At 48.8% G+C, this 18,598-nt stretch overlaps 1 long non-coding RNA gene across 1 annotated transcript; it reads right to left on the minus strand.

Annotated features, from left to right (window-relative positions):
• Positions 1-965: 965 nt before the first annotated feature.
• Positions 966-10,435, minus strand: LOC116654425. The gene is made up of 3 exons (XR_004309668.1): positions 10,177-10,435; positions 9,053-9,200; positions 966-3,206 (listed from the first exon to the last, which is right to left on the minus strand). It is a non-coding gene; the product is annotated as an uncharacterized LOC116654425 (long non-coding RNA).
• Between the last annotated feature and the right edge of the window lie 8,163 nt (positions 10,436-18,598).

Below are 18,598 nucleotides of genomic sequence, written 5' to 3' on the forward strand. Positions count from 1 at the left end.
GCACAGCGGGTTACTTCTGCCAGTGTGATGCTCACACGAGCTGAGTTCAAAGCTTATTTTCATCCCTTATTGAACGGGGTATTGTGCCCTTTTTGTGGGGCAGCACCCAGGCAGGCCTAGGGGCAATGGCAGCACACCACCTTCTTCCAGCAACACCGGCTGTGACTGAAGGGATCACAAGTTCAGTGGCTTTTGAAATCACCACGGTCAATTCAGAGGGCTGTGTGAGGACTGCAGCATCATTTTAGGATGTATTCTCCCTCCCTCCCTCCCTCCTCCTTCCCTCCCTCCCTCCCTCCCTCCCTCCAGCCTTCCTTCCTTCCCTCCTTCCTTCCTTCCTTCCTTCCTTCCTTCCTTCCTTCCTTCCTTCCTCCTTCCTTCCTTCCTTCCTTCCTTCCTTCCTTCCTTCCTTCCTTTCCTTCCTTCCTTCCTTCCTTCCTTTCCTTCCTTCCTTCCTTCCTTCCTTCCTTCCTTCCTTCCTTCCTTCCTTCTTCCTTCTTCCTTCCTTCCTTCCTTCCTTCCTTCCTTCCTTCCTTCCTTCCTTCCTTCCTTCCTTCTTCCTTCCCTCCTCCTTCCTTCCTTTCCTTCCTTCCTTCCTTCCTTCCTTCCTTCCTTCCTTCCTTCCTTCCTTCCTTCCTTATTTCCTTCCTTATTTTCCTTCCTTATTTTCTCCCTCCCTCCTTTCCTTTCCTCCTTCCTTTCCTCCTCCCTCCCTCCAGAGGCAGGGGATGAGCCAGGCCTGCGGGTGCTGTTCTTAGTACTTGGTACACGGTGAGGCCTTTCCTTGCAGGGCAGCCTTCACATTTGCAATTTGAATTTAATCCCCTGGGCTAAAGAGAGCTCTGCTTGCCTATTGTTCCTCCAGCTGGCAACAGCTTTATTTCTTTGATGCTTTCAATCCTCAGTCGTTTCCAAGGCATTGGCAGAGATGCTTTCAACACAGAGTCTACCCAGGACCACGACACACTTGTCACAGCATCCCACCCTCTGGGTACTCAGCTCCCCCTGGGCCACGGGGCTCCCTCCTGCTTGGCTGAGTGTGCCTCTGACAGTGACCTCTGGTCCCTGGGCTGCTCTTCATGGCTCCCCCAGCTGTAGGACCGTCCTCAGGGGCAGCCTTGACACAAATGGCTTGCTCCAGTAATTGCTAATTAGTCTTACTACTCTTTCTCTGCCAGAAGAAGTAAGTGGTATGATGCTTTCCTATAGTCTTTGCTGTTAGGGTTCACCTGGGTGCCTCTCTAACCCACACTTCTCACGTGCCTAATCGACAACACTGTGCTCATCATTTATTTCAGGAGATGTCTATGTAGTGCCAGCCAAGGAACTGCGTATTCTGCAAGGTCACTGAATGCATGCTTGACTCTGAAGTAGTTTGGACAATGATTTGAAGCGGATTAATGTCAGTAAGCTCTTATCTGTGATAATGCTTAGCTTTGTATTTTGTACATGTGCATCGCGTAGTTACATTGCATGCATCAGACATATTGTGCCGTGTTTGTGATTTGCTATCTTTTAATCTCGGGGAAAAAAAAAATAGGTGAACTAGGTACTTTTCCAGAAATTGAATTTGGGATTGTTCCCTGCTAATTCATGTTGTTAATTAGCTACAGCAGGTAGCCAATAAAGCAGCATAAATGATTGCAGGTTCCTTAGGAAATGTGCCAATACGAACGCAAATACTGATTCAGATGTGGAATTTTCACAGTGCCTCCCGGTGAAACTCATTCATTAAGAAGTAAAAGCTAGGAGACATAAACGTGAGATGCTTGCAGCCTGCTGATGGACGTTTTGCAATAGGGAGAATGCTGGATCACTAATCATTCCCCTGGCAAATCAGCGATGCACATGCCACCCAATGGGAAGGGTGGGCAGATTTCTGCCTGGCTGAGTGCGGCAGTGCTGCTTGCAGCCCCCAAGCCCCAGCAGTGATTTCCCGACCCGCGGGAAGTGCTGCTAGCTTGTACCTCTGGTCTGCCACTGAATGGATTGCCAGCATGAGGCACGGAGCCTCTGGGAGCTGTGCGGGAGGTGAATGTGAAAGCAAGCAAAGAAGAAAGTGAGGCTCCTGCAGACTTCAACAGGCACGCTTCCCTTCCCACAGAAGAAAAATCTGTTACTACGTAGAGGCAACGTTAGAAAAATCACACAGAACACAAAGGGAAATCTGCCTCTGGATTTTTAGGCAAGCTGAGGGGAATTTCTGCAGCCTTTTCCCCTCCTTTACTTTTCCTTTCCTAATCCTAGTGCCGCAGAGGACTGTGTCTGTGTGCATGAAATCAGTGCTGCTCTTTAAACACTTTTCTCCCCTTAACACTGCTCCAGTTCCCGGTTCAGTTTTGAATGGAGATCTTAAGTGAAAGCAGCAAAACACCAACTGGCTGGAAAATTGGCCATGAAGGAGTGCAGTGATTAGGAACCAGATGCTTCAGCTGAGAGGAAGCAGGATATGGGAGGCCTTCCAAAAGTGGGTTACCAAGGGGCCTTAGAGACGGACAAGCACCAAAGCATCAGTTATCCACTTGAGCACTTGCATGTGTTTGCTTAGTGCTTTGAATGGCTTGTAACCACAAGACTAGGATTTGGGTTCCTATGCAGCCTCTGAGATATCCACACATTGCTCAGCTGCTTTTCTCCAGGTCTTGGGAGTGTCAAGACTAGAAGAGCAAGTTGTCAGTGGGTGATCTTTCACACCAGACACATCCCCCAGTGTGCTCAGGGGATGCATGTGCCTGTACTGCATCCATGGGTAATCATGGGACTTCATGTACAAGCAGATCCACCTGGCTCCCTTCAAAAGACAAATAGCACATCAAAGCAGATTTTTATCATCACTGTTAACGCTCTCTGGCCCCCCTGTGAGAGGATTTTAATGCCGTCATTTCAGGGATGGAATAAATTTTTTTGGGACAGCAAAATTTTGCCCTGCCTTTTATTTATATTTAGAGCAGTGCTGATGACTGTAACTATGTCCCCTTGGTAGAAGCAGTGAAAGCAACTCTGCTCTTTGGGCTTCAGTCTGGTCAATAATATCGTAGAATCATAGAATCATAGAATAGCTTGGTTTGGAAGGGACCACAGGGATCATGAAGTTCCAACCCCCATGCCACAGGCAGGGTCAACAACCTCCAGATCTGTCACTAGATCAGGTTGCTCTTCATCCTGGTCTTGAACACCTCCAGGGACAGAGTAGTAGACACAAAAAACTAGAAGAAAAGAACATATCTGTTAGGAAGAAAAAGAAGGATGCTCTCTCAATTTGCTAAAGCTCAGGGAAAGGTAAGGGCAGAGGCCACTGCTAGTGTGGGACCAAGGAAGAGATAACCTACAGCTTGAAGCATCCAGAAGTCACAGTTTCCCAAAGTCAAAAGGGGCCCAGGGAAACGTGTCTTATTCTCTTTGGGATTAGTTGTGGGAGATGGTAAAGTTACAGTGCCTCTCCCCATATGGCTGGGATGATAAAGAGGAGACATGGAAGCATATAGTTGGAAGGGGACAATATTTGAGACAACTGGCTATTCAACTAAGTGCCCACAGCCTGGCCATAACTAGCACCAACCAAGGGGTATTTCCATCAGGAATACTATCTGGATTGTTAGCAGGGACACCTTTAAATCTAAAAAGGAGTGAGTGATTTTATTGCTTGTGGGAGCTGCCCTAGTGGAAACTAGTCCACAATGTAATTTTAAGGCTGGGGCAATTAAATGAATACCAAGTCGAAAAGAAAGATGGGAGAATGTGCCCTGTGTATAAGATACAAAAGAAAAAGGATACCCAAAAGGAGATGCTTATAGCTTTGTTTTAGGTTGGAGTACAAAAAAACCCAACCAAACAACAACAACAAAAAAAAAAACCAAAAAACAAGCCTCCCAAAAAACTACCAGTGAATTGACAGAAAACTTACCCTCATTTATGGGAAAATTGCAAGCAACTGAGACAAAAATCGACTATGGAAGTAAATAATTACAATGATGGACAAAGTGATTGCATCCTCTGCTCCCCTCCTTTAGAGGAGAAAGAGTCTAAACCTGCAAACTAATCAAAACAAGAAAATTACCACAACAGTCCAAAGGAAGGATGGAGGAAAGACTGGCCTCGGGCCATACCTGGCAGATTGGACTATTCCTGAAAGTTAGTGTTTGCAATATGTGTTGGCAATGGTAGATATGAGCACTGATTATCTGGCTGTACTGCCTGCTGCCCAGGCTGACCAGAAAGCCACTCTAAAGGGCCTTGCTTGTCAAGCCAATGGTTAGGTATTCCCTCTTCTGTCCCATCAGATAATGATTCCCATTTCATATGACACATGGTCCAGCAGCGGGCTACTGAAAACAAGGTTACAGGGATTTATCATACACCTTGTTATCCTTGGGGAGCCGGTTTAGCAGAGCATACAACACCTTACTAAAAGGACAACTGTAAAGACTTTCTCCTGCTCACACATTGCAGAGTTGGCCAAGTGCTGACACACCAAGACGTGGATTTGAATAATAAGGCGAGGGTCCAGTCATACACCTCTTAGCAATTGTTGTTAGGGTATAGCCACAGAGAAATGCCAACCGGAGTTTTGACTGAAACTGAACAGCAATGAATTTTGGCACAAGATGGACAGTCTGTTTAATGCCAGCCTCCATCAAGCAAACTAGACCTTGCTAAGAACCTAGCCTGAGCATCAGGGGCTACATTTTTTAATTCTGGAGCTGTTTGTTTATGAAATAGAAATAGAAATGAAAAAATAGAATAGAATAGAATAGAATAGAATAGAATAGAATAGAATAGAATAGAATAGAATAGAATAGAATAGAATAGAATAGAATAGAATAGANTAGAATAGAATAGAATAGAATAGAATAGAATAGAATAGAATAGAATAGAATAGAATAGAATAGAATAGAATAGAATAGAATAGGACTCAACTCAAGCCTGCACTGTGAAGGTGATAGAGAACTGGGCTTTACAGAGAATAAAAGGTGGTACCATATAGCACTGAACAGATGATATCATAATGGTAACAGTATTCTCTGAGATGTGGTCAGTTATGATAGCATTAAACCACTCTTGCGGTAGCTGTAGTCCCTTAAATTATTTTTGTAATCCATGTACTAAACATGGACAATTTAATGATATGCAACACATCTTCACAGATCCAAACTAACAGCAGGTACAACTGGGAATGTGAACAATCTAATGCTACTAAACCCATGGTGTTTGATCATACAGTCATTTTTATATGGGAAAATGCCGAGAAAGAAAGAGTACCTTATCTTCTGGAACTGTAATATTAGAATGTACAAACCTATATGTATCCCTTAGCTGCTCTTTACCTTAAGCCATGTGTTTCTTGGAGTTTACTTGGAGTAAACTGTTGGGGTTTAAAGATACTTCTGGAGATCCAGTCCAACCCTCCTGCTAAAGCAGGTTCCACTTTAGGTCCATTGACCCTTGCCCTGTCACTGGGTACTACTGAAGAGAGCCTGGCCCCATTCTCTGGTCTCCCACCCCTTAGGTATTTATAAATGTTGATAAGATCCCCTCTCAGTCTTTTCTTCAGGCTGAACAGTCCCAGGTCTCTCATCCTCTAACCATCCCTGGATGTGTTTAAGAGCCGTTCAGATGTGGTGCTCAGAGATACGATTTAGCAGAGGGTTGTTAGAGTTAGGGTACTATGGTTAGGCTGCGGTTGGACTTGATGATCTTTGAGGTCTTTTCCAACCTGAGTAGTTCTATGATTCTATGACAGGCTGTGTACTGTGAGAGTCGCTGCACATGGGTGAGTTCACTGGCTTGATGCACCAACTGGACTTGCTATGAATGAGGTGTGGCTCATTCAGAAATTCTGGCTTGGTGATGAAGTAAGCCCAGGGCAAGACTAAAGAATGCATGTGTTGCTAGCATTGAAAGAAAAAGGGGCAATTCTTATAAACTGGGACAAATCCACATGTATTGCCTGTATAATTCCCCGCTGAATGGAGGCTGGGGAGTACAGCCCTCCTTGTCCTGCAGGAATGTAAACAGAGTGACAGCGGTTACACACAGTACTCAGATATAGCCAGTATGGATTTAATCAACCTTCCTTTTTTTTCCTATTTGGTATATTATAGTATTCTTGGATTTGAAGTAGGTGGGTTTATACAAAATGTTATCCAATTATGATTTATAATTAAATTTAGAATTGTTATTTGAGAGGAGTCGTGAACATGGTGAAACTGAACTATGCATGCTCCATCAGAATAAACAACTGACACAAATGACTAAATATTTAGATAGCATTGCAAAGGCTGGGTGGTAGTATATCTTTGAGGGAACAAGTCCCAGTGCTAATCCTGTTAAACACTTGACCATACACCCCAGCATTGTCCTTCTGACAGTTACTGTGTGCTTACTACCCTGCACATCTGTATGACTTGTACTAATAAACAGATTGCTAATATGCATAATAAAATGACCCTTCCATAGACAGAAAGCATGGTTGAGCTTAAGAGCGAAGGATGAGGTGAACAGGGACTCTTGCAGAGTAAATGGTGTTGAAGGAGTCATAGAATCACAGAATCACAGAGTGGTTTGAGTTGGAAGGGACCTCACAGCCCACCCACCCAACCCCCGCCATGGGCAGGGCTGCCCCCCCCCCCCAGCTCAGGCTGCCCAGGGCCCCATCCAACCTGACCTTGAGCACCTGCAGGGATGGGGCACCACAGCTTCTATGGGCAGCTGTGCCAGCGCCTCACTACCCTCTGGGGAAAGGATTTCTTCCCAACATCTAAACTAAATCTTCCTGCCCTGTTGGACCCCAGATCTCATTGAGAATCCCATGTGTTGGAATGAGCAGCTGCTGCATGTTCCATGTGCACAATGTGTTGAGACGCCTTGTGCCAATCAGCGTTGCACTCTGGTGGATGTCATTAAAGAGAGCACATCCACCCATACAACAGGGAGGATTTTGTTTGGTGCACGAAGCAAAAGGCACATGTTACAGGGGGAGACTGAGCATTGTGATGGCATCTGGGCAGCGTGTCCTGGATGTTTACCTGGGGTCTGTACAATGCTGCATGAAAACAGGGTTCTATCATCTGAAGGGACATAAGGATTACTCATTATCTGTGTTCCTCTTCTTATTTTCTTAGTAATTAGGTGTCTCTATAATTATGCTACCTGCTGTTGTGCTTTCTCATTGAGATCTGGAGGTTTCCCCCGTGCAGCACCCTTTGATTCCCCTTGAGGTCCCTCAGGATGATCCACGATGGGCTCGCAGCCCGAAGGAGACACGGGACTGTTACGACTCCGGATGGCAGCTCAGCCGTGTACGCAGCTCACTGCTGCTCCACGCGAGCGTGATGGGAGCGGAAAGCCGCGATGGGGCGGGGAGAGCTGGACAGCTGAATGCAGGCGAGGGGCCACTAATTCAGCCCTCCTACCTACAAGGAGAAACAGCTGCTGCTGCTGCAAGCAGCGTGCGTGGAGCCGTGCTGCTCGCTTCCAGCCGGAGGCTCTGCGCTCCAGCAGCGCTGTGCCAGCACGGCTCACGCTGGCTGCCGAGCCGGGCTTGGTCTCCTGCCAGCAGCACGCTCCAGAGGGAGACCGCAGTGAAACACAGAATCGTTTGCAAATCCATAAAACCCGTTGTGCGCAGCGGGGTCTGCTGGCAGGTGCCGGAGCACGGTTGTAGCAGGTGCCGCTCCGGGGCCACGGCCCCCTGCACAAGGTGAGGTGAAAGGCTGTGGGAGCAAAGCGTAGGGCACATGATATCCAGTGGCTGGCTCTGCCCGGGATGGTGGTGCATTGCTGCAGGACTTCCTAAGCAATGAGCCTGGGAGGGACAGCATGGCAGCGCTGTGCTGCGAGCTAGGAAAAACCCCACTAACCATAAAATGGCATCAGGACCCCCAGGAGTCTTGTAGAACAGAATGGCGGAGTGTAATGAATAGTCAGACATATGGTAAAAATGAATTAATGTCGAGTTGCCATCCACTCTGCCATTTTTTTTGCTTTCTGTTTCCCCGCTGTGCTTGTCTCCTGGCATCACTGAATCTTGATTCAGGGAGAGGCAGCCAAGTAGCTTCCCTGTGAAGCCAACATCATATCCTAAGTTGGCCAACAACTTCGCTGTGCTGTCTGCTGGATCCATCTGGCCGGGAATCTCTCGCCTGTCCTGGTGGAGAATGACCAGCCTCTGCTGTACATCTCTGCCTTTGCTCTCCTCTGTTGGGGAGCTGCTGCAGCCTCTTTCCTCAGAGACCACTCTTTTGCACTGCACGCAGAATGGACGGGTTACTGTAAAAAAGCTCACTGCTGCTTTGCCCTGGGCTGGAGTTGGTGTCATAATGAAAAATTGCTTCTCCAAAAGAGCAGCGATGCAGTGGCACAGGCTGCCCAGGGAGGTGGTGCAGTCACTGTCCCTGGAGGTGTTCAAGAGTGGATGTGGCACAGAGGGATGTGGGCACTGGGAATGGTGTGATGGGCTGCTGGTTGGGCTCAGTGATCTTAGGAGGTCTTTACTAATCTTAGTGATTCTGTGTCTCCATCCCGACTTGGAAAGGTCTGAGGAGGAAAGCAGAAGGGTGTCTTGGCATTGTACTGGCTGAAATCAGGTCTCTTTTTTTTTTTCTTTTTTTTTCTTTTTTTCCCAATCAAAACTCCTCCCTGACACAGAAACAGATGTTTTGGTACAGTTCCTTATTCTTGGATTTCTTGGGAAAAAAAAGGAGCACTTGGGGGCTAAAGGACAGGAAACAGAGGTCAGGGAACTTGCTTGGCCGCTGACTTCTCATGTGATTTCAGGCAAGCTGGAGTAGAGAAAGAGGGGAGGGAGACAGAGCCATTAAGCAATCCTTACGAAGGTTTGGTTTGGAGTGATTTGAGACCCTTGGTGGAAAAAGCAGCAAACTCCACACCATGCTCACTGCTGAGCCACATGTGGCTGCTCCAGTCACCGCTGGCTGGAAGCCTGAGCAGGCTGCTCTGAGCCGCAGGACACGTCCCTCCCAGCCCATCCCTGTGGCTGCACGGCTAGGAGGGGCCCCTGCCCCCTGACAGCGTTTTATTACCCGGTACTCACCCGCGACCCTGCCATGTATTTGATGCGTGTGTTTTCAGTGCTTATTTTCTCTGTGAGCGCGTTCCTCCTTTACCCAGCGCCCGTGCGCTTTCCCATTCGCAGACATTCTGCTCCTGCTGCTGACAGCGGTGATTAGATGAGGTGGCAGCTGGGGAAACAATTGGGTACCAAATTAAAGTGGCTCTTCGAGTAATTGACTGATGGATCAGCGCTCCTGCTTTAAAAAAAAATTAATAAAACAAAAGGTTGCGCTGCATGAGTCACCGGGGTGCTGCGCTCCTGCCTGTGCTCTGCACTGCTTAGCAGGCAGCACGCGGCTGAGGTCAGGGGAAGGAGGTGTTGGGCTCCTTGCCATCCTCCTTGGGGAAAAGCCCTTTGCTGGGCCATGTGGGGGCAGAGGAGCGTTATGCAACCTGGCTGTGCTGCTCTCAGCTCCCTCCCGGCAGGCACTCGCTGCTTCTGGGCTTTTGCAGCCGGGTAGCTCCCAAGCTAATGCTTATGACTGGACAGGGAGTTCCCCCAGGTCTGGGCTGACCCCACATCCTTTCCTGCTTCCCAGCTGGTGCTGGGCAAGCACCTCCAGTTGATGGGGACAGCACGTATGGCTTTAACGGCTCTTGGAATGCTGCACAGATGAGTTTTTCCTCCGTTTTTGCTCCGTCATTAGCATTTTAACAGCTTTCTTGCAAAAGGGAAAGGAAGGGAAGGGAAGGGAAGGGAAGGGAAGGGAAGGGAAGGGAAGGGAAGGGAAGGGAAGGGAAGGGAAAGGAAAGGAAAGGAAAGGAAGGGAAGGCGAGACAAGGAGAGGGGAGGGAAGGAAACATTGAAATCTCACATTTTCTGAGGATCCCAGGAGCTGAGGCTGTAACAAAAGCACCCGTTATCCCATGACACACTAGGAATATAAACAATATCCAAAGCTCACGTAGTTCTGTGATTGCAGTCAAAACCAGCTCATTTTCTTTCCCATCCTTTTTTACAGAAAGGAGAAAGATTTATTTGTGTTGCAGGTGGTGTGGCATGGAGGAGGTCTGGGTCTCTCCTTGCCTACTCTAACATGGATTCATCCCAGCAGAATTACAGGCATCCATCCCAAAATAGAAGCTCATAGCACATATGCAGACCTTGTCTGGCTCCCTTCGGTGGCAGCTTCACTGCGTCAGTGTCCCGTCACAGCTCCTGAGTGGATGGGATGTGTGTGCACATGTGTGTATGTGTGTATGTGTGTGGGAATGCTGCCTCATGCTACCCGCTCCCTCCCCTTGGGACCTGTCTAGTTCCCATTCTTTTTCCTGTTGCCGCTGCTCTAATAAAAAAAGTGGCTCAGCCAATTCTCCTGAACCTGAACGCAGAAAGGAGGAGACAGAGAGTGAAAAATGTGGAATTGAAAAGGAGTTTTTTCTTTCTTTCCCAACAGACACCGTCACTGGGGAGTGGGGTGGAGGGGAAATAGTTATTCGTGATGGAATTGAGAGCAGGGAGCTGCTGCTCCCATCCGAGAGAGCTCGTTACTGCCATGAGTTTGCTTAAAATACAGCTCTAATTACCTGTTTAAACAATAGCTCTGTCCCTTCCTTGGTCTATGAAGACTGCACACATTTTAATTATCGGGAAGACCTTGGCCATTCACCTTTCAGAGGTATTTAATGCTTCCAGTCAAATGCCTGCCCTGATGCACTCTGTTACCATGCCACCTCTCGAACTCTCACCAGCGGAGAACTGCAGGGTATCGCTGGTGAAATGACATTCTCAGGCAGGATTTTTTTCCTGCATAATCATGGCATTTGGGTTAATTTTGCTTTGCTGGGCACATTAGTCTTTGGCTTCTAAACGAGAATGCTCAGGCCCTCCTCCTGCCTTGCCTTTTCCCCTCTGCACACGTGAAACGCAGGACTTAGCCTGCGTCTCGATGTGCAGATCATGCGGTAATCCTATGAATGAATGGCAGCGTTCCTTGAGCAGGAGGGGCTCTCCTCTCCCTGTGCCCAGATGTCTGTCTGTCCATCCCAGTATCACATCTAGCACCAAAAGCTCCAGCCACTGTAAAACCTCATCCACAGAGCTTGAAGCAGCTGGTCAGAGGAAACTGGGTGATCTTGGCCTGTGGAGTAGTACATCTCAGCAGCCTCGGTGTGCAGAGCTCCCAAGGCTTCTCACAAGGCTGGGAGGAGGCCAACTGCATGTTCCTCCTGGCAGCACCAAGCAGCCGCTTGGGTTTGTTTTTCCCTTCCCTTTAGGAGTTTCCAAAGCATAACAGAGCCTTGTGGGAGCGGAGGACACCGCTCTGATTTAGGGTAATTGCCTGCATGTTGTGATTCAGCAAATCAGCCAACCCTGGACGTGATTAACTGGGCATGATTAACTATAACGACTGAAGGGATTTTCCATGGGACTTGGGCGTATGCTTCCCCACTGCGTAAAGCCAGACCCCAGCGCTGTTGCAGAGCTTGGTGGCTGTGCGGACAGAAGGATTCAGCCCTTCTCTATCAGATCTCCCTTTGTTTTCGCTGACCAATGAAACCGCCAGGCTGGGACATATCACAATGTTTGCTCAGCTGGCTGTGAAAGGCGGGGGGTTTCTGTGGGGGAAATGGCTCATTTCTCCTCCAGCAGACCAATCACCTCAGCTAACCCAGTGGTGAAGGTAACCAGGGGTGTGCTGGGCCCTCTCTGCCGAGGATGAGCAAAGGAAAAGGGGGGGGGGGGGAAACGCATCTTTGGCTGCCCTAGTTCTTTTTTTGTGCCTTTCTCTTTTTTAATACCTCGTAGTCTTACCAAAGCTAAGCAAAGGATCCCTTTCATCCGCTGGTCTGTTTCCTACCTTTGATGGCCGACCTTTCGTTTCACTTTGAGGCATCCCCCTCTGAAAGCTCGTTGCTGCCTAGCCAGCACATTTGTTCCTCCCTGGCCGGATGCAGATGTGACCAATTTGCTTCCCCGACACAAAGCACGCTGAAGCAGGGACGAGGAGGCGAGGAAGGGCTGTGAAGTCGATTTGCACAGCAGAACCAGTGAGAAGAGCGCTGCACTATTTATTCGCTTGCTTCCACCCGGGTCTTCAGTGTCCCAGCAATGGTAAATCTTAACTTTCATGCTATGGTGCACCGGGATGCAATTTACTTCAAAGACAGCATAAATCCCTGGCTGCCGCTTATATCACAGGACTGCTCCATAAAAAGGGCTTATGTGCTTTGGTCCCGGGGACAGGTTTGCACTTTTCTGCCTAGATCTAAGCTGACTGGACTGTGGTTGCCCTAAAAAACTCAGGGCCACCAGAAAACAGGCTGTCCTTCCTCTCCGGGCTGTCAGACAACTCATCCCTGCCCTGCCAGCACCAGGTGCATTCTCTGTATCTTGCCATCCTCCCCTTACAATTACAGAATCATTAATGTTGGAAAAGACCTCTAAGATCAAGTCCAACCACCAGCCCACCCCCACCATGCCCACTGACCGTGTCCTTCAGTGCCACATCTGCATGGTTCTTGAACACCTCCAGGGATGGAAGTGCCTGGAGATACCTCCCTGGGCAGCCTTGTGCCACTGCCCCACTGCTCTTTCTGAGAAGAAATTCTCCCTAATATCCAACCTGAACCTCTCCTATAGAATCATAGAATCATTAAGGTTGGAAAAGATCGCTGAGATCATTGAGCTTCTCGGCAATCCCAGACAAGCGCAATACCCAGGAAGGCTGCCCCGGTGCGCTGGCTGAGCAAAGATTGAGCTGGAAAACATCCAGTGAGATGCTGAATAATTTAATTTCTTGGCTAAACGTGCGAACCAAGATGTTTTATGAATATTGCTTTTGGAGTGAAGGAGGAAAAAAGAAATCCCTCCTGCTCTCTGTAGTTCAACCATATTAATAATGTCTTATTTGCAAAGCTGTTTATGCATCCCTTCTCCTCTGCCGGGGTGCTGCTGTTATCTTCCCTCATCAGCCTGCTGCTATTAGCTGGCTTCATCATGCGGCAATGCTTCATCGTTAGCCAAAGTTGCTTTATCTTAGTGAGGGAGAAACAAGCCATTCCTCATGGAACCACCCATATTTCATGGCCAACTAAGCAATATTGCAAAAACATCGAGATTCCTCAATTTCCTTGACCATCTATAACAGACGCTGATTTGATGCTGGGAAAACTGATTAGCACAACCCTTCCTGGCCAGTATGTCACAGCGCTGACAGCACTGATGCCTTGAGCTTGTCCAGCAATAGGAACACTATTACCGAGTGCATTTTTCATGTGGGGAGAGAGAGCGTTCTGAGCCGCTTCTATGCACTGAAAACAATTTCCAAATGCTGGCATGGCAAAGTGCCGGGGCTATAATCTGCTCTTGTACAACATTACCTTCAAACCTGTTATAGCCGGGAGTGTAAAATCCCATCTGCCCTCCTGCTCTCTTCATGGAGGGCTCTCAGTGGTGGAGGCTGTCTGTGTCCCAGGGGCATGGGAGGACACTGTCCCATGCTCAGCCCTTCTGGCAGGGTGGCTGGGAAGGCTGAAAGGCTGCCATGTATAATTTCAAGGAGACGGATAGACTAAAAATCGAGATCAAAAGTTCAGGGTTAAATTCAGCTGTCAGGTCTAGATAAGCTTATCTCCAAAAAGTGGCTTAGGAGAGATCCGCTCCAGGCTGAAATGCTTAACTGGTGACCCGCGGGATACTGCGCTGCCTTAGCTCCCAGCAGGGCTTACTCTGCATCTGCATGTCCCCTCTACCCCTGAGATGTTGATGCTGTGAAGGAGAGATGGGGGTTGTGGGGCTGCCTTTGCTGACACACATGCTGTCAGTGAGCCTCCATGTCCCAGAGAGAGTGGTGAGTGCTGTGTTTTGGTGATTACTCAGAGGCAAAAAGGCAAAAATTAGAGATTCTTTTCCAAGACTTTTCTTTTTTTTCTCCTACTCTATTAAAAAAAATAATAAAAAGACACGTTTATAATCAGCTGTGGGAGTGGAACAGCCCTCTTCATTTATCTTAAAGAGTCCTCTAGGAGCATCTTGCTGATAGCCTGGAGAACCCAGAGGGCTGTTTCCTTATGGGTATACCTGCTTCACCCTCAGGATGATGGGGAGCCTGCAGGTGGCAGGGGGGAGGACAGGGAGTGTCTATACCCATCCCCATGTGTTGGCTGAAGATATTAACTATGTCATTGCCTCACAGGCAGGGGATGGGTGTTCCAATCTGCTGGCAGCTTCTGTGGTGCACTGACACAACAGGGCTCCAGGAAGGGCAGTAAGTGGGAAAAAAGGTCATCTGATCAATCATTTTGCAGCCCAATGGCACGGTGGCCTTTCTAGGGAAAAAGAAATCAATCTCTTCAACCTGTCCCTATTTGTAAAGGCTGTGCAGGAGTTTGTGTGATGCAGCACGGAGACGTGGCTCCTCATTAAGGAGCGAGGTGCCTGCCCGCCCACTGGCCTGTTGCTGTGGGAAATTAATGACGAAGCAATTAAACAAGCCTGGCCAGCTGCCAGCACCATGAAGCTATGGCAGAGAGCGGGAAGCTGAGGATACTGTGGGCTCAGAAATGCTCGAATACCCCCAGGGCTGGCAGCACCCGCTCCTGCTCCCAGCCATCCCCAGCCCCATTAGATCTGCCCCTAAACTGCTGGGGTGCCCAGAAGGCCGGCAACTCCCATTGCCCAGCTGTTTCTGACAGTGTGCAGCTCTTGAGCAGAGAGTTAGAAATATGCAGCACGTACAAGGCTGTGAGAATGTCATATTTCAGCCAAAACGCGGAACGTGTCGTAATAGAGATGACAAAGAGACGCATCCAAATGCAATTATGTGAGCCATGCCACAGTGCTGCTGCTACCTTAAAAAGATTCAGAAATGTTTGAGAGACTGAAGAGTAGATGTTTCTTCTCCATAAGAAAAGAAATAAACAGCACTGTTTCAAAGATCTGGGAATATTTGTTTAAACCTGAACATTCTCTACACTCCTCCTTTCATTCCTCATTTAAAGGTAGACGATGAAATTTTGGCCCCCCAAATATTTTATTTTAAAGAGAGTACCTATGAATAATTTTAAATAGAGTATCTAAGAATAATAGGAGCATTATCATAGCTTTGCAAACCCAACAGGCCTTCGCTGATAGCTACGCTTAAAGAAATCCAGATGTTGCAGCAGTGAGACCCTGAAGTGAAGCTGCCTGCAGCACTGTATCCAGACCCACCACGTGCGAGCACTAAATGGAGACAATAAAAAGGGAACATACGAAATGAACAATTGTTTTGCTCCTCGAGCCCTGTAGCTTTTCAAATCTGTCAAATATTGCTGCGTGAAAAACTCATGAAAGGTATTCCCCCAGGTAGATTTACCCCACTGAAAATTCAGGTTAAACCAAGAAAGCTTAGGGAAGAACTTCCTCAAAGTCCACTTTACATTGTTTTCTTTGTGTTTTGAGGGTCAGAAAACTATTTTTCTTTCTGGGTGGAAACAAAAAGTTTGATAGACTGTTACAGAACAAAATGCCATTCGATGTCGCAGAACTCATCCTAAAAATGGAATATTTGGGAGCTCTGCTGGAAGGTGGTTCTGCTGAGCTTCTGCACCCTGATCTCTTGGTCAGGTCTCTGAGGCCTCAGAGAGGTGCTTCAGAGGGGACCTGGGAGCAATAGGTGGTGCAAAAGCCATAAGGGGCAGGAAGACCCAGTGAGGTCTGGTGTGCTGCTGCTGGCCGAGGCACTGGAGCAGCAGAGATCTCTTCATACCCTCCTGCCAAAAATAAATGGGGAGAGGGAGCTGAACTCTAGCTGGACCTGGTTAATCCCTGTTCAGATTATCTCAGTTGGATTAGGGGCCATGTTCTCACGGGCTGATCCTACCCGAGGTCTGGCTGACTTCCTCACCCATTCGCTGGGCTCCTAAGGTCCTGGTTCTCAGGGCAACTGGCCCCATGGGCATAATGCTGTGCTGGTGGAGGGTTCTGCATAGAGACACCCCACTATTCTCTTCTTGACGTCTTGAGAATGTAGAATACACAGTGCAAAGGGATAGCCAGGACAAGGCAGGGCTGCATGAATTACCCTGATTTTTTCAGGGGGAGAGGAAATAAAACAACCCACAAAAAATCATAAGAGGATTCTGCTAGTAAAAAAACTATGTTAAAAACAAACAAAAAGTATGCAAAAATTGGCAGAGTTTTGAACAGCTGAATCTGAGAAGAGAAGCAGAGGTCTGCAAGTATGACACACTGCCATGGCTGGCATCCAACGGCTCTCCTGCCAGGGAGGACAAGCACTGAACACAGATTGCGCAGCCGAGCTCCTGCTGTAAGCCTCCGGGGTTGAAAGCAACATCAGCCCTGCCTGCAAAACCCCACGGCACAGTGCCTGCCCTCCTAAGCATCCCATAGCCCCATGCACTTGGCTGCCTGAGCCTCTTCTGGCTGCATTCCAAAATCTTTGGCATTGCCCAAAATCTCTGCCCAGCTCTGCTCTGGTTCCAAGGGAAAACTGGGGAGGCTCCGAGATGAAGGCAAGCAGAGAAACAAAACGCCTACCCTGAACCTATACGCAAAGCAGCAGCAGCACAAACAAACCCCTGCACGGCACAAAAGAGACAATAAATAAAGCCAATTAGCCCACAGGCTTAGTGCTGGCTTACGTGCAGCGAGTCTGGCAGAAGGGCAAACCCAAGAGCCACTGGCTGCAAAAGCACTGCTTCTTTCTAGGCTCGCAAGAATAAATGCAGCCACTCTATAGGGGCAGCAAGGTTGATATGATGCCAGCAGTGGGAGGGAAGGTCCTTGTAGGTTGAGAGGGACACCCTTGCACCTGGCCAAAGCCTCCCCACAATGTGCCACATCCCTTCTGCATCCCTATCCCTATCCCCATTCCCATACCCACCCCTATCCCCTTCCTTATCCTTATCCCTGTGCATGTCTCCACCTCCATCTCCACTCAGCAGCTGCCAAAGGGGACGTGGAGAGAGCGAGACGATAGCTCCGGTACTTAAGGCCAAGGTGATGAAGGGATTAATGCAGCCGTTTGAGACCTTGAACTCTTCTCCTAATCCGGATTTACAGGCATGAACTGGCTGCTGAGGCTATTTGCTGTCCCTCCTCTGCCTTCCAACCTGTGTGCCACCTGCAAGAGATGGCCCTCTTGGCACCCAGAGGGCCCTCTTTCCTTGTGGGTACCTCTGCACAGCCCATCCTTAATAAAGAACTGCCTTAAATCCCCACACTTCGGGACCCAGATACACAATATGCTTCTGTGCTAAACATGCCACAGCGTCTCTTAACTCCTGACAGCCATTATCCAGATGCTGAATGAGCCTTATTATAAGCCATTTTTGTAAATCATATTGAGAGCATGAAGTCAAGAAGGGGGGGGGGGGGGGGGGGGGGAAGAAAGGGAAAAAGACAGATCTCAGGTCACAAACTGCAGCAGCACCTGGTGGGTTGCTTAAAACACAAGGAAGCAGAGCTGGGGCTGAAGACTTGTCCTCACCTCTCCACCTCGCTATTGCAAAGTGTGAGCAGGGAGCTCTGGGCCTGATAAATAATGCATCCCCTGCGCTGTGTGCTGCTGGATGAGGGCCATCGGGGCGGTGTGAACACGGTGTCTTGGCCGTTGCTGATCCAAAGCCCTCCGGCAGTGATCCCAGAGCACAGGGCTGGCAGCAGGCATGGGAAGAGCATGGGGTGGGTGGGTGTGTTCTCCTCAGGCTATGCAATGGGAAACGAAGTTCCAAAGGGAAAGCCCGGGGATGGGAGGGTGTGGGTTTGGGTTGAGACGAGGCAAGAGCTGTGAGAAGAGGAGGTTTTATTTTATCGGATGCGAGGCCATTTTGGCCAGCACAAAGTGTCTATCAAAATGAAGAGAGAAAACAGCTCTACTTGCAAGCGCTGGGGCTGAATTGGCTTTGAGACTCGTGTAGGCCTGAGCCAATTAAAATGTCATAATAAAGCAGCCTCAAAACAAAACAAAACAAAAAGAATCCAAGAACCCAACGCAGTGCCTGCTAGTCATGAGAGAGAGATACAGGAAAAGGAATCAGTCCCCGGCTAAGCACATTTATCCGCTGGCTCTCAGAGAGGAAATCAGTACGTGGAAAGAGAGAGGGGAAGCAGGCAGCTGTGCTCAGTCTGGGTCTGCAGTGTGCTCTGCACGCTGCTGGGGAGGGGTTGGGGGTCCTGGTGGGTCCATGCTGTTTGCTGGGACAGAAAGGGAGGAGCAGAATGCTGAAGACATTTCGCTTCATCAGCTGCTAAAATTCGTGGCAAACCACAGAACTGCCTGGCAGCAGCGTCCTCACATGCACACGGACAGGGTGACATGGGGATGACAGGAGGTGGGTGCCCAGGAGCTGCGTCCCCCCTCGCCTGGGGGCCGGCGGCTGCTGCAGCCGGCGCTGTGCAGGAGATAATTAGCCCTGCTGCCAGGGAAGTTAATTAGCTCGGGGAAAACACGGTGCTAATTTGCCTATGCGGCTCTGGGGACCGAGGTTAACCCCTGAGCAGGCTGAGGAGTGCTCCAGGCACGGGGAGGGAGCACTGCTCTCGGCTCTCCCGGTAGGGAGGGCTCAATCCTGAGAGCAC

This window comes from Coturnix japonica, chromosome 1, assembly GCF_001577835.2.
Source record: "Coturnix japonica isolate 7356 chromosome 1, Coturnix japonica 2.1, whole genome shotgun sequence".
NCBI classification, from domain to species: Eukaryota; Metazoa; Chordata; class Aves; order Galliformes; family Phasianidae; genus Coturnix; species Coturnix japonica.